General features: G+C 44.7%; 1 protein-coding gene across 1 annotated transcript in view; it reads left to right on the forward strand.

The window, feature by feature from the left end:
• The first annotated feature begins 1,358 nt into the window (after positions 1–1,358).
• ASAP1 (ArfGAP with SH3 domain, ankyrin repeat and PH domain 1) overlaps positions 1,359–20,127 on the forward strand; it is a 153,215-nt gene continuing 134,446 nt past the window's right edge. The window contains exon 1 of the mRNA XM_088534972.1: positions 1,359–1,457. The gene's annotated coding sequence lies outside the window, so the exon portion shown is untranslated. The remainder of the gene's footprint in view (positions 1,458–20,127) is intronic.

The following is a 20,127-nucleotide window of genomic DNA, read 5'->3' on the forward strand; positions in this document are numbered from 1 at the left end:
ACATCTGAGCTCATTGCTGAGACTCCTCTGATAAAGAAGAAACCTGTGCACTTGGAGCCAGAAACTCACTCTATCCTAAAACATACAGCTGATCTAGGCATGCTAAGAGGGCTCCTTTCTCCTGACTGACTACGCAGGGAGGCTACACCACAAGTTTGGGTGCTGATGTCTAACATGAGGTGGGACAAATTCCCATTCCTACATGCTGTCAATACATCTAGCTGTGACGAGGCCCAGGGTTGATGGTTCCCTGTCATCACTTTTTCATAAAAATCAAAATCACCAATGAACTGAGGGGAACTGAGATATGTTGCCAAATCATTTTGATCTGGTCTGATTTTGTAACTTCTTAATTTTTCTGTCACTTTAAGTTTTTGCTTCTCCATTTTATTCCTCGAAGTGTCAGCATGGGAGACCTGTTCAAAATGTGACACAAAAACAAGCTGCATGAAAGAAGCATCAGTTGAAAGGCATGAAGGGGGAAGAAAAGCCTGTTCAAAAAAAAACAACAAAATGAAATCCCCTCAGCAGCCCCACACTTTTCACAGTTATGTTTGCAAAGATAAATTCCCTATTCAGTTCTAGGGGGCTGAACATGTGACAAAGGGCTCTTTCTATGCCGTACCCAAGCTACCAATAAATGCCAGCTGCCCAGAATGGGAAGAAGGAATCGTCCTCTGCCTCCTCCCTCTTTGAGGCATCCTCAGTGAGCAGGCTTGCACTGACTGCTCCCTAACAGCGATCCTTCGGAAATCCCAAGGAGGGTAGAGAGAAGACCTCTGTTAGCATTAGAAAGAAAGAATATGTTGAAATTATTCCCGTGAGGAAAACCACTCACTAGACACCTTCCCTCTCCCCGAAATGCAGATGGCTTTTCTTCCAGCGCTGCTGCTGCTGCGTGGTGCGTGCTGAAATCCCAAAGCCTCCTCCCACAGCAGCTAAGCAGACAAACCACAGACCAGCCACTTTCTCTGCGTCTCCGTTTTCCTCTTAGCCGAGGGGATAATAAAATTACCCAGCACTGTGGAATGCTGTAGCTTTAATTCATTAATATCTGTAAGGAGCTTAGAGGTCCTCAGCCATAAGGGGCTCTCGAAATGCCTGCGGAAATGGTGCGCCTCTTGTTGCTGTGCTCCTACTTTCAAATTTTCTCTGCTGAATCCGGTGATTCAAGCATTCTGAGCAGTGAATTATCTGACTCGGCAAATCCGAAGCAGCTCTTCAGAAGGGTCTGAGGGGTGAAAATGTGCTCTTTGTCAGTGAGAGGAAACGGGGAGCAGCCCTAGTCTATCTGTATGCCGCGTGAGTCAGCCACAGTTTGTGCACCTGCTGTGACTTACCCATCTGAATGCACTGAATGCACTTGGAGACGCTGGTTTTGCAAACAGATGGATTTTGTAAATCCTGTTAACGTTTCTGTGTGTAAGAGCTTCTCAGCAGAAAAGGAGCGTGTCCACGTGAGTATTGGATCCACTTACCCTTACAGATTTTAAAATAGTGGCTTCATTTTACTCAGGCTGGAGATATAAAAAGATTCATCTTGAAGCGGGCACCCGGGTCGTGTTTGTGGGAATGGTGACTTTGGGGAAATTAGAATTAAAATTAGCTGCTCTAAACTACAGGAAAGGGAGAGAAGGAGAGATGTGTGTCTCTAATTACACATAATCTCTAAGAGGGTCAATTCAACTATCGTCCAGCAAGGTAACCAGTTTGAAGATAACATGGGGTCTGTGTGTGCAACCTGCTTGCTACGCTCTCAATCATGGGGCTTTATTCCAAAAAAAGTTATTGGAACGAGTTGTTCCCACAATGTCTAAGCAGCTTAGGCAGCGAAAATTGCATAACGCGTTTGCTATGTAAGCTTCATTATTCTTCCTGTATTGAACTCCTTTTGCTTTGTGCATATGTGGTCCTCTGTTGAATGGGACAGGGCCAGAGAAGTAAACAAGGAAGCTGAGCTGGAAAAGATGGGGAAAAGGGGCCTAGAAGCTGCTATTGTGAGTGCAGGAGAAATGCGGCGGCGCAGCAGGAGCATACCGAATTGCTGAAATTCTTCCATGGCTCTGCGCAGCAAGAGCACTATGGGCGCAGGGCATTAATATGCCACACACTTGGCTGTGGGAACCATCACGAGTCGCGTGCGCCTAGTGCCCCGAATTAACACAAAACACGCAAGGAGAAAAAAAAAGGAGAGTGTCAAAGGCTGGTGGTCTTCAGCATGAAACTCTCCATCATCCGTCTTGCTCTGCAAGCAGCTGCTCTCATGGCCCAGTGTGAAACTTGACTCAGGTGGTCTTGCCACACGAAGTGGGAATGGGGAACAGATTCATCCTTTTGCTCCCCCTCAGAGGGGATGGTACCTGCCAGGACTAGGAGTGAAATGCAGTTGTACCTGGTCATGACCCATCTGCCAGCCTACACAGGAGATTAGATTAGCTATTGGCATCCAAAGGGCATAACCCACCTCCCATACTCACCTCTGCTAGAGGGGTGAAACGTCCTTCTGCTTCCCAGCAATGACACGATGATCTGTTGTTTCATGCCAGAAACCTGCTGTATATTGTAAAATCCTAACTGTTCTTATTGGAATTTATTAAGTGGGCAATTAACATAAGCAATCCCATTACTGCTAATGGGATTTATCTGAGCAAATCTCACATGTGTTATTCACCTAGAAAAACAAGTGATCAACTGTCTGGCTTGGCCTAAGTTTCCAAAGATAAATGTATTCCCTCATTTATTGCTAGCTACACAGCTTGTAGTCTTGTGGTATGAGTAAACAAGCTGAACAAATGTCTAGTTTGGGAAAGAATAAAATAATAAAGGAAATAATGGTTTTGATGACTTCTTTGCAGGCAGTAAGACAGATATTTCATTGCCAGCCCTGCCTATATAAAATAGTAATTGTGCGTTTAGCACTTAATCGCTGGAGTTCATTTCTTTTCCTTCCTAGCCACTAAAGACATATTGATCTTCTTAGAAAACATTGATAATTTCTGAATATATAGGCAAGCAAATCAGAAACTACAGTGTGCTGCTCTGGCTTTATTTATTTCCGTACACTGACATGCAGTCGATGTTGCCAAATAAAGACGTCTCCAGCAGAACAAACCAGAGGACAGGGAACATGGAGGAAGGGCAGCATTTGAGTTGCTACCTGCTGGCTTCAGAAATACCAAATTGGAAGGCTACATCTGCCAAGAGGAGGAGGGCCTGGGCCTCTCAGCTCAGAGAGGAGGCAAAGCTACTTCTGAAGCCAGGGGACTGTGTTGCACATAGTTGCTGCATGCACAGAGCATGCAAAGACCTGCTGGTGGTGTGTGACCTTCAGCTCGCACCCACAAGCACAAACATTAACCACATGAGAGCTCTGCAGCAAATCCCCAAATGCACAAGGCCCAAAACACTTCTCCAATCCCTTCCTGGCCACTAACGATTTGCTCCGATAAGCGATTTCCTCATTTACTTCCCGGCTGTGTTCTGCAACATTTTGACGGGTTGAGTAAGGCCACGTGTGGTGCCAAGGGCTCACTGCCTCTCTGCAGACTGTCTGTGCCATAGGGCCCACCGATACAGCACAGCTACATCTATACTGTCGCTTTTGATCATTTCTGCAGGATTTCCCGGTGCCAGGAGGCTTGACCCTTCACCACCACTCATGCTGCGACAAGTGGTGCTAGAAGTACCGTGCTTGGGATTTTCAAACGTGTGTAAGTGGTTTAGGTGCCTCTATATCCTCATGACTTTCGGGTAGAAGGGGTGGCTAATTCCTTTGTTGATGCCCACTTGTAAGAAGAGAGGCTCTCTGCACAGGCTGCTCAGCATGGACACTCTCAAGAACCCCATGACTTGACTTGTATGAGCACCCTTACATCACTGGCTTGCTGCCAACATCGCTGTGGAGATTCTTGTTCTTTCTTGTTCTGTGGGAAGAAAATCCCAAAACAGAACAAGCTACAGATAGGGATAAATATTCCGTTGGCATTCGGGAGGAATGCCTAGATGAATCTAGAGTTGGTTCCCATCTGTTAGTGATGATCCCAAGTATTTTTACTGGAAACAGAACCCAGCCAGCTAATCCATCGCTATTGCATAATGCTTCAAATGCCTAAGCAGAAAGTCTGCTTCCTGGTCTGGCTCTGAACTGCCAGGCAAATCACCTGTGTGAGCAACGGTCTGTGTAATGAGCAGAGAAGCTTCAGAGCTGAGACTCTGCATCACCTCTGCAGGGAGGCCGTGGTGATGGAGAGCAGGAGGTGGCTGGGCCAAAGGGAGCAGTGCCTCTCTCTCGGCCAGCGAAGCCTCTCCTTGCTCTGGGAGGGTCTTTGGGTGTAGATGCAGGAGCCAGACCCTCTATCATGTATGAAGTTGTACTGTCGCCCAGCCTTGGTGTAAAAACTGATGCTTCAGGCAAAAGCAAAGCCTGTATTGATCCATGAAACAAGCCACGGCACTTGCATGTTCCCAAGGGCTAGTGAAATAAGGCAGCTCCTGTCCACTGAGATAAACCCTCTCCCCCACCCCAAAACAGAACAACCCCATCCTCATTGTCTGCTGAGGATGAGGTGGGATCCCATCGTGTGCTGAGCCCTGCTGTGGACCTGGTGATCCCCTCCACGGGCACGTGCTAACCAGTGACTGAATGGGGTGGTCTCGACCTCGGCCCTGGCCCTGCTTAGTTCACTAGCTTAGGGGTAGCTAAAAGGTCTGGCTGGGGAGTCACATCCGAAGCTGAATTTTCTCAGAACTGTGGGTTGTGCTGAGCTGATGAGTCCAAATCGGGAATTCCCACCGGGATGTGAATTCCCTCAGAGATCATAAGGGAGCCTGGAGACTGTGCACTGTGTCCGAGTCGTGGCCCATTTCCACTGGGCAGGCAGTGAGCCCAGATGGCTGGGTTTGATATAAGACATGTTTTCCTTATTTTCCTCGCTGTCCTGCCAGGCTGTGTGTGTTTCACCCACACGTGACAGCCCATTCCCTGCCGTCTGCCCAGGACAGCACCTGCTGATAGCACCTTAGCACAGCCACAAGCACAGGACTTGGTCCAACACACCCCTGCAGAACACCAGTCCATAACACAGAGCAGTGGTACCAAGAGTAATGGGATACAGGATAAAGGGAATAGGTAGAGATCTAGCTAAATCCACATTTTTTTACATGGGGAAAGTAAGCTTTGAAAGTCAATTTATTCCTGTTTTTTTTAGTTCCTTTTAGTTCCACCTACACTACTGTAGGTGGATATGCAGTAAAATGTAGGTGTTCTGCTGAATTAAATTTGGAGGCAACCGATGATGTCATGTTATATTACAAATAACCTCCATCTAAAGCACTTCATTCTTATAATGCCTTTTTTTTTTTTCTTAAAACCCTGGTGTCAAGCCTAATAAATTGATGGAAAACTCCCACCAATTTCAGTAAGTTTGGATCAAGTCCTGAGGGATTTGTCCACAGCAGCCTTACAGAGTGATGCACAGCAATAAGGGATTACTGAGGCCCCTTCTGTGACCAAGCTTTTGCCGACAGGGGTTAAGTTAGCATGGCCAAGCACTGACAGACTTAAGTCATCATCTTAATAGCCTACGCATCCGTTATACTGGAAGTTAAATGCGCGCATCTGGTTGCCCAAGTGGTGAGGTTTAATAAAAGAAATAAAAATTACAAATAAAAGCAAGCGACCGAGTAGGGAAAGTGAGTAAACCACATGAAGAACATGTGGCTGTCATTCGGAGATTCATGCTCCGAGCTCAGGAGTTTGCGGGTCTAGTGAGCGGCAGTGGCGCTTGCACACACGTCGCGCTGCCGGGCACTCCCGGTGTTTGGTTTCCCTCATAGCCTTGGTTTAAGGGCTGTGTTGCCGACACAGGAGTCCTGCTCCCTTTCGCAGGAGCTGCCCAGATGTGATCAAGGGGACGGTGCGCGCGCTGGGGTCCCGTTCAAGCTACCTGATGTGAGGAAATCGGGAGTTAAGCCTAGTGACTGAGTGCATGCATGGAGAGAGGGTTTAAATAAACATGCTTTACTACGGGGACAGCAGATATGTTTGGAAATCTGGGCAGGCTCTGTCTGCCGTCTGTGTTTTGTTTCTGAATCCAGTGCTATCATAATGAATAAGCTGTTTGCTCTTTCAACTGCACACCACATGACAGCTAGTTTCTATCCAAAAGCTTTGGCCCCTGCATGTAAATGATCCTGCAAAGTTAACTCCTTTGTTCAAGAGGTTAAGTATGTGATGTATCAATTGGGCTTTTTGTGTAAAAGCCACAGAGCCATGCACTTACTGAGCCCTGTGTGTATTGCACATTAATTTACAATAAAGGTATGTGGAGCAGCAAAGATGGATCACGCTAAAAATGTAGGCTCCGGTTCAAGAAAGTATCCCATTTAGAAGAGAACATAGTTCAAGCATATGCTTAACTCCAGCTGAAATATGTCTCCTTATCACATGCTGCATGTTAAGTGTGTGGTTAATGCTGGCCCCATCAGGCAGGGATTTAGACACATACTAAAACCGCCGACCTGGGTCAGGGTTTGCAAAAAGGTCTATGGAGCCTGGACAGATCATGGCCAGGATTTGAACTTGCATCTGAGCTCTAGCAAATGTGTCAGGGTGATTCACACGGAGAAAAGGAGTCTGAAGGAAACAGCAGCAGGATCATCCCAAGACTCTTCCCCAGGAAGAGTCTGCAGGCAGCCAACAGCCCCACAGTCCTGAGCTGAGGACACCTTGTGCTCCACCACTCATGTGTGAACTCCAGTGCTTGCAGGATCAAGTCAGGCGAATACTGAGAACACTGTGGGACATAAATACATCCCACAACCTGCTTGTTATCACCATAAAGATACTCCAGGGCTGCTGTAAAAGCAGCTTTGCCACCATGGAGAATCCAGAATTAACTAAAAAAAAAAAAAAAAAAAAAAGAGGGAAGGAAGGAATCTTCCTTACAAGAAATAGTAATATTTTCGCATTGTCTTCCTCAGTAAAATCACAGGTAAAATGACGTCTCCTCTGACATCTTAATCCCTGCCACCTCCCCTGCTGGCGGTGGGATCGAATGCATCTCTGGCAACAGCCAAATGGCATTTTCAAAACATGCTAAATTCTTCCCTTCTGCTACAGTGCATCTGGACACAGAATGTACTGGCAGGCTCGCTCAACATTATCATTTTATTAGAAACTCTTGAAGGAGGATATTTGTCTTATCCCTTCAGCCTTTTGTTATTTCTCTGTGCTAGCAAGAAGCAACAGTTGAGTGCAGTGCTTTCCAGAGCAGACAGGGGCACAGCCTGTGCCTTGCACCCATCCGTTCCCTTCCAACCCTTTGCAGTTTTGTGGAATCAGGGATTTAACCCCACCTGTGTGAAAATGTGAAGGTGCTTTTAACATTTCTCTTTGATGTGTGTGTGAGAGAGCATGTTCAACCTCTGTCTCCTTAATAGGGAGTTTATTTTTTACCACTGTAACGGGGTAGCCTGGGAAAAGGAGCGTTCTCCTAGATGGCACTGCCCCAATCCATTGGCTGCTCCTGGCTGGTGCGCTGCATCTGCTGCTCCGCTGAACACCCAGCGCCTCCTTCCTCCACTGCCACCCTGGATTAAGCCATTCCTGTAGATGCAGAGGAAAAAAGGCAGGAATCAAGTTCCATCTGAGGGCTGTTGCAGATGTAAGAAGTGCAGCCGGGCTCCCTCAGTGCCGCCTCAGTTTATGCCAGGCGCCTGGCCCGCGGCCATCGCTGATTACCATGCGCTTTCGGGGATTAAAAATATGTTTATCACAAAGCAGAGAGAAGCCTGTGGGGTTGACCAAGCTGACACCGTCGGAGGTGTCCACCTGTCCGATGGGGCATCGCCTCCCAGACACGTCCCCATCGGGAGCTGCCGCTGATCCTAACCGGAGGCGATGGAGGCAGAGCAGGCAGCTCCTCGCAGGCCCTATTTCTGCCCTATTTCTCAAGGATGCCTGTTATTTAACAGGGGATGGAGCCTTCCCTGGTGATGAGAATTACACTTGCTGAGACCCAGAGATGTCCGCTACAGGGGCAAAGGACAAAGCAGGTCCCAACACAGCTGTGAGGGCTGAGCAGGCGATTTTCCTCGAGCAGTTTCCTTGGCTCGTTCAAAGTGTTTCACATAGATTAGGGTAGGATTTGTCAGGCTTTGTTGCCAAATCAGCGCTTATTCACAGTATCCTTTTTATTTTTTAATTGTGTCGTCGCTCCCTCGCTGGCATCTCCTTCTCTCCTGATCTGGCCAGGCAATGTCAGTCTGAGATTTATTAGCAGACTTGCTTTTAAGGACAGGAGGGATTGAGCTTTTAGACCATTAGGCCGATGCGGTATGTGCCACCTCTTCACTCTCCATCCCCACCCCAGGGAGCAGGACGGATGATTTATTATGGAGACGGACTTCCCGTCTGCTGCCTTTGGTCAGCGGAGATGCAAAAATAGCCTAAACCAAAGGCGATTAGGACTCAGCCCTAATTAAAACCAAACCTTTGGTATCTGCTGCGTTGGCTGCAGCCGCTGGCGGGCGAGCCCCGGTCGCGCTGTGCATCGTAGGCCGCCTTTCGCCTCCCTGTCCGGCAGGCCAGAATGAGGCCCAGTGGCCGCAGGTGTTTCCTCCAGGGCCTCCGGGGACCCTGACGGAGCTCCCGGGGACTCCTGCCAACAGTGTCCGACAGGGGGACGTGCTGAGTTGGCTGCTGAGCTGCCTCCGTCCTCGCCACCCGCCTGTCCTGCCTCCGCGGCCGCCTTTCCTGCTGCCCCATGTCAGGCCTCCGCTCGGGCTAAGCAGGCATCCAAAGCACCGCTAAGAGCGGAACCGGATTATTCCACACGTCCCAGAAACTTGGAGCTGGGGTCTGCTACCTGAGCTTTTCTAGAGCTCATAAGTATTTGATCTTTAATAAAAATCAAATATATTTCACTTCACTATCCATATGCTTTAATAAAGCAGATGCTTTATGCTTTAATAAATCAGATGACACAGAACAGCGTTACAGTGAACAGCAATATGCAGGGTGCAGAATGCGGTAATGCATGGTGTGATAAGAAAAACCCATTGACAAGCCTGTACAATGCCCTAAAGCAAGCATCACACTCACTTCTCTCAGTAGTTCCATATAAAGAAGGTGTTTCCTTATTTGAGGTTTCAATAGAACTTCGGTTCCCGTTCCTCAGAGGAACTGATGTGTGCCATCTTATTCAAGTTATTCTAAGATGTTTTTCACCTTCTGCCTTCATCCCTATGAATTGTTTCCTTGTATTATGTACATATATTTAAAATGCACACTCAAACATATTAAAAAAAAAAAGCTAATTGCCAGTTTACGGTTGCTTTAATATAGGCTATCAAAAAGACTTTGATGATTAACGGTTTTATTAGAAAACAAGAATCAGATTTTCAGCTGTATAAATGGGGGTAGTACCATTGCAAATTCCCAGATCTGATCTCTACCTTGCTAATTCATATGTCTCCAGCCGTAAATTTTTCACCGGCTCTTTTTCTGCACCCTGAGAGAAATCCAGTGGGGTGAGTAACATATCATGTGTGGTGGAGGTATTTTTATAGCTGTCTTTTTAAAGGCCATTGAAGAAAACAAAAAGCATGCCTTGGTTTTTGGATGAGGGCTAAGCCTGCTACAGTAGAGCACTGATTAACCATGTAATTAACTTTAAACATGGGCCTAATTTTCAATGACTTCAACAAGACACAGAAATAAGATTGTCCAAACGGTGGGTGATTTGAAGATGTGCTAAGTGTTTTGCTGACTCAGTGCCTGGCTCAGTGTGTTTCATTTGCAACAAAAAGAAAAATAAAAAGGGTTGCTTTGAGGTGATACTGTTAAATAACCTGTCATGCCAGGGCTAACGTTCTCATTGCCAGTTGAGAGCCATAGTTTTCATATACAGTGGTTAACCTACTGCAGCCCCCTGCAGAAAAGTCCTTCACAACCTAATAGGAAATTACAGTTTTGCTATGCTTGTTTGAGGGCTTTTTCATCATTTTAATTGTAACAAGAGATTACATATAAAATGCCATAGAATAAATAAGGATTCTGTTGTGTTCAGGAGGTAGGATTTTTTTTTCTCCGCACAGAGGAAATCTGTCATTTACTTTACTTTTGGTCCCTTGCAGAAAAAATAGACAAAGTAAAGTTTACTGTGGCACAAGAAAGACTTGAAGTCACTTTCCAGTGACTTGACTTTACAAAGACCTGGATATATGTGACTTTTATCTCATGCCCAGAGCTGAGTATGACTTGAAATATCTGTTTTACATGAAAGAATGAGAAAGAGGAAATGTATTACTCATGGGTTCTCATTTTTGTGTGTGTTTTATTATTATTATTTCTTCTTTCATATGGCTTAATTTTTGTGTTTTTTTCTGCCTTGATTTTAAAAGAGTGATTCACAAAAATTGTGCCTTTCCTAGTCAAATCAGAACTATATCCTCAGAATTATCACATCTGGTCCCACACTGAATTCTCAATCCATGCATGTGTTTCCTGCAAGCCCCAGACTTTTCAGATTCAGGGTTGTGATACAGACACATCTCTCTAATGAAGATTAATTACATATTGGTTTAATTGCAGTCTCAGAAACCCAAAAGGCAGTCGAGAAAGCAGCTGAGGCAAAGTTTCACATGGGGGAAGGCACAATGGGGAACATCCATCTTGATGGGCCCAGCTGATGTATGTAAGAACACGAGGACTGGGTATTTGGATGTGCCTTTGTCTAACTGGGAGACTAATCATCCAGGTAAAGATTTATAAAAAGAATGGATAACGAGGGCTGAAGAGGGGTAGAGAAAAGAAATATGAAGCCGATTGTGTGCAATATATGCTCCAAATACCCTCCCCACTGTGGGGCTTCATTCCCTTCTGCTATGCAGGTGCGTCTTCATGCATGCCCAGATAGGCTTTACATCACTAGACTAGGCAAGCACGAGCACCTGTATGGTATCTGAATGTGTCCAGCTCTTACATTTGAGCTTGTTATCAAAGCAGGTGGATAACAATAATTGTAATGCAAAGATCAGATTGAAGAGGAGATTTTATACCTTGTGTCATCACAGCAGTGTAGGGGACCATCTACAGCTTTGGGGTGATTGCTACAAAATACATGTTTTGATTCACTGCCTGGGGAGTCTCAGGATTGCAGCCAATATTTCTTCTCCAGTTATTGCTGTGAGTGGTTAAAATATATTTTAATATCTTTTTGCTAAGAGTCTTACCTAGAGAGAGAGAGAGAGATTTCCACTGCACTGCAAGACCATTACATTTATTTGCACAATTCGCTTAACTCTGGTCTGTGATGTCGCCAGAAACCCTTGATGGAATTATAGTCCCATAATAATAGTTTTATAAATCATAGCCCTTAATAGCTTCAGGGCCAGATTCTCACTTGCAATAAATTATTGGGGCTTCATTGGTGTATATGGAAGTATGTCAGCTTACACCAGCTAAAAACTGAGGTGAGATCTTCACCATTTGAATTCATTGGGAGTTCTGCCATCAGTTGAAAGACAGGCAGAAATTAACCCATGGTCCTCATTTTTCACAGCCACTTTGCTATCATGAACTGCATTGATACAATAAATTGCTGAAGATAATGATATCACAATCCAAGATGATGTTGCTAATTAAAATCTATCGTTACCACTCATGCTCTAAAAGGTGGGCACTAAAGAGGTTTGCTCCTCTCCTGCTCTGCACCTTAGACTCCTTTTATACAAGCAGGCACGGTAACGCTGTACTCCTGCAATATCCTAATATCTTTTCATGGATATCCTTAAATATGCACACATATAAAGGTTCAGAATATGTCACTGTGCACTCTTAGCTAATTTATTGTTCTTACATGAGCCTAAGTGAGGCGGTCAGATTACTAGCTGGAAGATAGCCAGCGTTTCCAATGGCCAGCAAATTAATGCATCAGTTCACTCAGACTTGTCTGGCAACCCGCACAGCCCTCTGCTAAAAGCCAGACAGCTAAAGAGGAGCATAAAGTACTGAGCATGGGAGAAAGCATTGCACTGGGAGAAATAAATACAATATTTATATGTTAGTAGTGAAAATCATTCACACCAGTCATTATCTGGTATCAGTCAGACAGGATGAATGCAACTATTATTCACACAAAGAATAAGTAGAGTAGATTGTCCAGTGTTTCCCATTAGAATAATATATATAGCACTTATATAGTGCCAATGCATTTTAAAGGCCATAATATGGTTTGTCTGTCTTCCTTTGCCATTACTGAAAGTTCCAGTCCAATTTTTGGCACCTGAAATTTGCACATCCGTAGCTTGCCCAGCATTTTGGCAGTCGTATCACAGACTGGGAATTCCTAAGTCCAAGAAACGAGTACTCGATTACGGTCCATTCCTTCAGAATCTAATTCCTTAAAAAAAAAAAAAAAAAAAAAAGTGTCTTCTCTAAGAGGATTAATAGGGGTCAATTAAGGATAGCAAAGTGCAGGCCCAATTTTACCAATAGGCAAGGAGGCAGTGGTATAGGCGAAGGACAGTGTAAAATGCTTGTGCCTTTAAGTCACTTTGATGAAGGGCAAGTTTGAGAGCATGTTCCCGTAAGACTATTCCTATCATGCACTTCACCAGTTTTCCTTTTCTCTGTGTTTCTGGCTACAACAGTATTATTTGTCCCTCAACTAAGATAAACAAAACCCAACACACTTGAGGCAGTTAACAAATTTACTGATTTCTCTCCAAGAAAGTTCTCTGTTTCTTCTTGATAGTCCCACCACAGAAAGATAAGGCTGTTAAAAACACTGTGCATCTCCTGCCAAAGGCATTAGTGCCTGCAAGGAAGCAGATGATGAGAGCGCTCCTTGCCCCACAGCTGCCCTGCTCACCCCAGGGAAGTTGTGGCACTGTTTTGGCTCCAAGGCTTGGGGCACAGGGACGTGGTTCACTGCGATGAGGCTGCGGTCACCGAGCCCCTGGCTTCCTCCTGCTGTGGAGCTTTTCACCCAGAGTAGGACTCCCGTGGATAACGGGGGTTTAGGTAGAGATGAATTCCGCAGTGCAGCTTGCTGGCATGCAAGGCAAGTTGAGAAGTGTAAAGACAGAGCAATGGGCACCAAGGGAGGAGTAAAAGCCGCAGGGAGTGTGGGGTTGGCGAGAAGAAGGGCAGGACCTGTGGTAACGCACAGATAACCTTTTGAGACACCCTGCAGGAATGAATGTGAGGGCAGGAACAGCCCCTTCCAGCCAGCAGTCCTGAACCCACACAGTTTCGTGTTAAATAAGCCCACAAAATAACACACTAGTGATATCAAAAGTACATTGATAAAGCCGCAAAGCTTTCGTTCTCCACTGTTGCTTGAAGGATGTTATAAGCAGAGTTTATCTCAATTGTTTAGTGCTTGCACATGCCTCTGCTCGTGGTGCTGATGGATGACAGCGACACTTTTGCATAGGGAACACTGTTATTCAGAGCTACTTGCCAAGCAGTGATGAACACAACCCTGGTGACCACATTTTTCTAGATACAGCGTATTAACGGAGAGCTAACCAGGAGCCCAGTAATTACACATTGTTGCTCATAATCACCCAAAAGGAATTCAGACTCACAAAACACCATCATAAAAAGGAAGGCGTTTGGAACAAATCAATGTGTGTGTGACATGCGTAAATGTCACCCGCGTCCCGCCTGTGAAGCCTTTGTCGGCCTCGTGGCAGCTGGCACCCAAAGCCTCTGTAGCACCTTCAGAAGATGAGCCTGCTTAATGAGGCCTGAGAGGAAGATTAAAACAAAACCAAAATAGCCTCTGCTAATATTTATAGATGGAAAACCTCCTTTTCTGGTGAAGCTTTATGTTTTGGTTGTCTTAATAATCCCGTTCTAAGTGAGAATTTGACTTTTCAGTGACTGTGGATTCTCAATTTACAGTCAGGATGCAGCTCCCCAAGTCTTTGCCTGGTTTCACCCCTGGTGCCAGCTGAGCTGCTCGAATGCCCATGGCCCTCAGGGAGCCGGGGAAGGAGACCATGAGGCCGGGTCTGTCACTCCTGGCTCTGCTGGATATGCTGAGCATAGACAAACAGCCAAGCCCAGAGGGGTGAATGAACTGCTCTGCACCATCTCAGCTTGAGTACCACCAGACTAGCACCTGCTGGGTACTAGTTGGAGTGTGTTGGATCCCCCTTGCGTTGCCTCCCTGGAAGGAGCACAATATTTCAGCTATTCGTTATCTTTTCTCTGGAACTGTTTGTGTCATCTCATTATAGACAATTTAGAAATCACCCATAGGGTTGCTGAGGTGGCAGAGCTTTCACAGTAGCAGAGCATGCATGTTGGCACAGCAGACCTAGGAGGAAACCATCCCATGGATAGGTCCAAATGAGGAACTCAGAGCCGTAATCTCAGCATTGCACCGGTTTTGAGAAGTGCACCTAGTTGCCCTCAGACCATATATTTAGTTGAGCACTGTTGGCATCCATCTCCAGGGCGCTTTGAACATTAGCACAGCCATCACCACCGCCAGTACCAGAGGGTCAAATCATTGTTCACATGACCAAGTGACCTGTATTTTTGAGGCAGCAAGTTATGTTCAACAGATAGTCATGCTACCACAGCTTGGCATGGAGCCAGCGTGCAGACTTGTTTGAACCTTTCGGTTTTGGGTTAAAGCCACCGTCATTTTATAAACTGTGAGCACAATCATTCACGATCGCAGCAAAACACAAAGTACAGTTTGCTCTCTGTTGCCTGTTCTGCGCAGCCCTTTCATTACAGAAACATCTGGTAGGAGCACTCGAGCTACAGGTTTGTCAGAGTTTCCGTTATAAACCTCTGTATTCAAGGGGTTACTGCAACTCAGCCATAAAAAGTTGTTCCAGGCTCAGACTTGGCATAAATGGCCTCCAGTGGGAGAATGAGGATTTTTTTTTTCTAAAACCAAAGTGTTAAAATACATGCAGTAAAAGAAAAGAAATCCACTTTCCCTCAGAGACTGCCCCTTCTGAATCGATATGCTTTGCATACACATATATTGCCCATGGCCTATAAAAGTGTATTATTTATTAAGCTATTTATTAAAATAAAATGATTAACTTCACAGACTTACTGATTTATTAAAAAAAAAAAGTGGTCAAGATTTCAGGTAGAAAAGCAGCAACTATATAGAAAGTAAATTAGGAATCCATGTAAAAGTCATGGGAGGGCAGCACTTTTAGGACAATTATTCATCCCATTGCTACCTGATTATCCTTTTGTGTTTAGTCTTGGGCTGGCAATAGGGTCCAGGAATTAAAATGACCTGAGGATATGTGGAGAAAATATGGAGAGAACAGGCAATCTGTTCCAACAGGATGCAAGACGTGAGCAGAAATGTGTTACGTAGGAGGAAATACAGTGGTTTAGAGGAGATAGGCACAAAGGAGAGGCTCTCCATCCTGCTGTGACCCAGGCAGCTGAGGTGATCCGTTAGGAGTGATACGCACCAAATTCCCTCCATACGACCTGAGGATGATGAGGAAGAGGCAGAAACCTTGGAAGAGCTGGAGTGAGCAAAGCCTGGCTTGCAGCTGAGGGAAGATGAAGCATAGCCAAGACCTTGCAGCAGAGGAAGGACTCATTTTTCAGCTCTGAACTTATGAACAGTGATGACATGCAGCAAGCCCGTCATCCTCAGAGCTCACTGTGCTTCAGCCACAAGACATTTCTACCACGTGAGAGCCAAGGGCAGCCATGGCCAGGCAGCCACACCAGGGTGAGACAAGCCTTCAGCAACTGAATGGACAAAACAATTAACGGTGCCGCCCCCAGCTGCTGCTGCTACAGACCCCCATGCTGATTCTGCAGGAATTTAAGCCCATGAGAAATCCCAGTTAAATTAATGGGATTATGCCTTAGAAGTATAGAGTTAAGCATATGTGTATGTGTTTGCTGGAAGAGGCCCCAGGCCACTAATGCCTCGAGGAGGGCTCTGCCTGTGGTGATGGTCCTTGTGCTGCTGCCTCAAGGGCTCCTGTGCACCAGGCAGAACGGCTGCAAGGTCCCTAAGGAAAACCCAAACGCTGTGGGAAGCAGTGCTGTGATTCACTGAGCAGCACCCTTTCCTCTGAGTCAGTTCTGAACAAAAGTCCCAGAATTTCTCTAGGATGGGAAACTGCTGCTGGATGTGCCGTCCCTTGGAGGAGATGGAAAACAAACATCCTGCCCATGACCATAAGGTCTCAGCAACTCCTTTAGGGATTCTGTTTTTTAGCCCTGGTGTTTCTGGCCAACATCCAGCTTCTGTAATTCCATCCTTTTGGCTTAGACTCCCAGAATAGGCTCCTGTTCTCACTTAGCCTCCCAGTGCAGTAGGATTAGTGAACAGCAAAAATCTGCTGATGCAGACCAGCTTTGTTGGGCAAAGAAGTCGTCCTTATAAACCCAGAAAAAGACCTGGGATCCCAGGTCTTCCAGGAATGAGCACAATATGGAAAATTAGCTCTGCCTCCTTCATTTGCGTGGAGTAGTACTTTGGGTTGCAAGCGATACCACAAAAATCAGATGTTGCCCAGCGTGCTTGACTGTGGCAAACTGAGTCCCCATCATTCACTGAGAAGAGATGAAAATATGGTACGGCATCTTATGCCAGTAATGCACACATAATATTTGCCTGACTCTGGATGTAATGGAGGAAAAATTCTCCACATTCCGTTATCAGCATGCAAAATGCTTGGGAATCTTCTGATTCTTGGTAGTTGGCCAACCTCCTCCAGCGCTCTGGAGTCAACGCCACCACCATCTGATGGCACACCCCCTCTTGAGCTCCAGGAGCTCCTAGGAAGGAAAAGCTTAGATAAGAAATCAGACACTTAACCCATAGGTTATCTGAAGTTAAGGCTACCCGTGGCTTCCTTCCTTTTTCCTGTTTTCTATAACCTCCTTGTAAATCAATTGTCACTGAATTTCTTAGATCAAGAGTGCTGAAGTGACCTCTCCTCATATTATTGATTATAATTACAAAATTATCCATATTCTTTTAATTAGAGAGGACATCCCAAATGTAAAAGCCTTGACTGGATTGCTCCTAGCAATTAAGTTTTCAGCTCTCATTATATGCCAACTATGCACATACACATTTTGACTGTTTCAATAACTCCTCTTGAAAACATAAATGAATACTAAAATATGACAACAAGGTTGACATTAAGTTGGAGAGCTGGGATAGGCATCAGCTAATAGGAATTTCCTGCTGCTACTACATGAAGTACTACTTTTAATCACTGCCACATTATGTTCTTTTCCTAGGTTGTCCTGCAAGGCATGATATGAGCAGACATCAAAAAGGTCCTAAAGAAGCTTTCTATAATGGAGAGGAAGTTGTTTTCACTGTAAAAAGAGTACAGTGTTCACAGAAGTTAAATGTATTTCCATGTATTAAAATATTTTTCCTGGGCAGTCATAGTTAATGTCAGTTATGTATCGTTCCATTTTTAAATTTCCAACATGCCCATGTCTGCAATACAAAGAAAAAAATGTCCTTTTTTTACACATCCCTAACACAGATGTATAAAAGCACTGAAAACCACATAATTAAAGTGAATGGAGGTTGAAATGAACATGTTCCCTTAACAAAAGTAATTAAATATACCCATATGTAAGTAGAGCACATTAATAGACAGAAAACTATCACATCAAGAAATGATAGAAGCAGCTTCTTAACCATGTAAAAGTGGTGGCATTTTATATATATATACATATAGTTCTTCTTTAGAGAGGGAATGCCTCATATTTCCAACCAGATCCAACTCAACTTCTGTAAAAGAGCACCATCAGCATCCAGAAGAGCAGAAAGAGCAGAGAGTCAGAGTTCAGATCCTAGTACCATCCTGTCATTTTTTTGTGTGAACAGGGTAAATGATTTTGGAAAAGTACAGCAGAAACGCATCAGAGGAAAGCGCTAGATTTGGCTGAGAAGCCCTCTCTTAAGCAATCACTGAGGGTGCTGACTCGCCTTTCTTTTATTTTGCGTATTAAATATGATCTGTGATCCTGTTAGCACTTTGCATGTCACACTGAAGTTTTACACCCGAAAATGGCAGGGAGGGGGATTCCTTAGCTGTGGTCCGGAGCTCCCCGGTGAGCTCATGGCTCCCGCCCTGCGCTGGCGCGCGGCCTGCGCCTCAGTCGACAGGCAGAGCGCCAATGGAAGGAGAAGAGATGAGATAAACAGCAAAAGCAGAAACCATGGTCAACTTTAACAGGAAGGTCAATACCCATATTCCTCTAAAGACTCCTTAAAAAGAGGCACAAATGGATTTTCAGTATGGTTTTCCATGTAATGTAAATTGCCACGGGGATGTTACACAGTGACTCAGAGGATAAGTGCCCATGAGGCGATCTCTTTATTGAGATGTGAAGCTCATCACAGGGAAGCTGGAAAACACCTGTAGGCGTGGGAATAAATTGCTGCTCTTACTGGAATACAACATACCTCGATCGCCCCGCAGACTTTTCAAAGATCCCACAAAGCAGAAGAAAAAACATCTATTTCTGCCTGCCTCTGATGGATAATTTTGTATTTTTCAAACATGAGACAATTTACCTGGCTTCTAGGTGGAGAAAAAGCACACCAATGAGATAGCCCAGGGTGAAGGAAGGCTGGAACTGAGTGAAGATTACGCTAATCCTGAGATGCACCATTAGAATTGTTTTCTCCTGCACAGATGGATTTTCCCTGACCACCACATTTGTCATATTGGCCACAAATATAACACAAAAAATATTACTGAAGGATTCAGATGTCTGACCTGAAGTTCTCAGAAGCTGAGGGAAATTTCCATGTTGAATCCAGTGGCCTTTGCATGACAGCCTTTTGTAGGGAATACCACTGATTACTAAAATAACCTCCCCTATATCAAGACTCTGTGAAAATCAGTTCACTAAATTGTATCTGTTTGTGTCACATTAGCTCTCTGTCTCAGGCTGATCTACTTCAAATGATTATTTCTTCAAGGAACTTTAAAAGATTGACTCATTTCAAGTCATAAAGTTGCAAGGAAAACTCTTTTCGCCTCCATATGACAGCACTGAGGAGGCCTTTTCAAGATATTTTACTCCTCCTTGCACTAGAAGAGCTTGAAATTTGACAGCAAAATGGATTTTCTGGTGGGCTGTACCTTTTATCACATCTTTGAAAACCTGTGTGTATATAGCCAAATTCAGGTTTCAGCAACCAAAATTGCCCGAGATATCTTTGACATGTCAGATGTGTAAGTCTGAGCTTATACATCTGACTGATACTGTCAGTCCAGAGCTGAACTGGAGCACAGTAATTGTTGACCACAGCTGGGCAAATGCCTGGACACTTCTCTGGAAAACTCACCGCGATTGAGAAGTAACAGAGAGAAAACGAGGGGTGGTACAATGAGACCCACACATATCTGATGGGGAAGAACCTTAATGGACAAAGGTGGGGAAGAGTCGGCCCACACATCTTCAAGTATCCAGCCTACATTCCATTAGAGTATGGCAATGGTACAGAGTGTTGTACAGCATATACTGAATCTTCGTTTTTCCGTACAGCTTTTCAGAGTTTTTGCTTCCTCCTGAGTCTTTTACTACCCAAGAAGGGATCGCATTTGAGAGGCAGAACAAGAAAAGACTGCAGGCTGAAGAAAGTGTGGGCGTGAGGGGATTTATGTGTGCTTTGGTTTCCAAGCTTTGGCCTGAAAAAGAGATATTTGCGTTAACAGACTACGGATGAATTGCTGTACTGAAAACGTTAGAAACTCCTGCAACGTCAACACAGTTCATTGAAAGTTAAAAGGGAGGCGTGTTACTTTTAGGAGCTAAGTAATTCACAACTTTTTCTGTTTAAAATAAAATATTCAGCTGTATCATTATGAGTCATCTTTGTTCAGATAGTTTACTAAAATATTCTCCTTATGTAACACTATCCTCCAACATAGCTCGATCTCTATTTTATTATGAAGTTGGTGTTCACCAGGAAGTTTGCAGATATAATTGTATTTTTAAGGATGATAACAAAGCAAAACAATATTGCAGGTATAGTCACGATTAACAAGTTGTAAAATACTGACTTCTCTCACTATATTTTCAAATACTCTATGTCCTTTCTATTACTATTTTTTTCCTGAAGTTTA

The sequence above is a fragment of the Tinamus guttatus genome, unplaced genomic scaffold (genome assembly GCF_059628265.1).
Source record: "Tinamus guttatus ecotype Peru unplaced genomic scaffold, ASM5962826v1 Tinamus_guttatus_pri_ptg000038l, whole genome shotgun sequence".
NCBI lineage: Eukaryota > Metazoa > Chordata > Aves > Tinamiformes > Tinamidae > Tinamus > Tinamus guttatus.